The sequence below is a fragment of the Asparagus officinalis genome, chromosome 10 (assembly GCF_001876935.1).
Source record: "Asparagus officinalis chromosome 10, Aspof.V1, whole genome shotgun sequence".
Classification (NCBI taxonomy): Eukaryota; Viridiplantae; Streptophyta; class Magnoliopsida; order Asparagales; family Asparagaceae; genus Asparagus; species Asparagus officinalis.
In genome coordinates, this window is record NC_033803.1 from 14,184,216 (window position 1) to 14,185,653 (window position 1,438).

Genomic DNA, 1,438 nt, shown 5'->3' on the forward strand with positions numbered 1-1,438 from the left:
TATTATATATACATATATTATATGTAAATATATTGTATATATTTATAAGTTATAACTTGAGAGAGAAAGAATCGCATATAAGTAACCCTGTAGCCGTTGCTCGTTGGGCCGAGAGAGAGTATATTAGTATATATATATACACACACATATATTATACATATATAAGAGAGTGTATACTTATATATACTTATTTAAGAGAGAGTATACATATATAAGAGAGAGTATACTTATATATACATATATACTAAGAGAGAGTATATACATACATACATTCATACATTATACATATATAAGAGAGAGTATTCTTGTATATACTTATATAAGAGAAAGTATACTTATACATATATATACTTATATACTAAGAGAGAGTATATATATACACACATATGACATATTATACATATATAGAAATATATTATATATACATATATTATACATATATAAAAATATATTATATATACATATATTATACATATATAATACATATAAAAAAATAAAAAAATAAAAATACATAAAAAATAAAAAAATAAAAAAACTACTATTCCGGGCCGGGCCGGGCCCGGGCCGGGCACTACATATATATACTTATATACTAAGAGAGAGTATATATATACACACATATGACATATTATACATATATAGAAATATATTATATATACATATATTATACATATATAAAAATATATTATATATACATATATTATACATATATAATACATATAAAAAAATAAAAAAATAAAAAAAATAAAAAATTTACTATTCCGGGCCGGGCCGGGCACCAAAAAGCCGGCCCGGGCCCGGAGCCCGGACTTGGCCCGAGTCGGGTTTCCTGGCCGAGGTCGGGCCCGGGCCGACGGACTTTTTGGACACCCCTAACAAGAAGGTGATGAATAAGAAACTCCCACTCAAACACTCGCTATGTCTGTACACTCAACACTCCCATTGTTAGAGTTTGGACATAGTATTCGGAATTTTAATTTTCTGAGTATTGACAATTATCAAACCCCTTCGTGTTAAGTATTTGTTACTTAATACTAGGAACCCCCTTTGAGTAATTCGTACGAATCAACACTCCTGCTGTAATCTGTACTCCCACTCTCACTGTTCACTTGGTCAAACATTCCTACAGTTAGGATCATAAAACCAAAATCGATTCCTTCAATGAACGAGAGGTCCACAAATCGAGCGATCAAACATTCTTACAGTTAGGATCATCTCAAACCTCCCACTTGGTCAATCCTTCCTATAGTTAGGACCATAAAATCAAAATCCCCTCTCGATTCCTTCCATGAACGAGAGGTCCACTTTCAGATCGAGTGATCAAACCTTCTTACAGTTAGGGCCAAAACCACAATTCACTCTCGATAAACGAAAAATCCACCTTTAGTTCGGTAATCAAACCTTTCGACAGTTAGGATTATCCGAATCTTTTTGATTC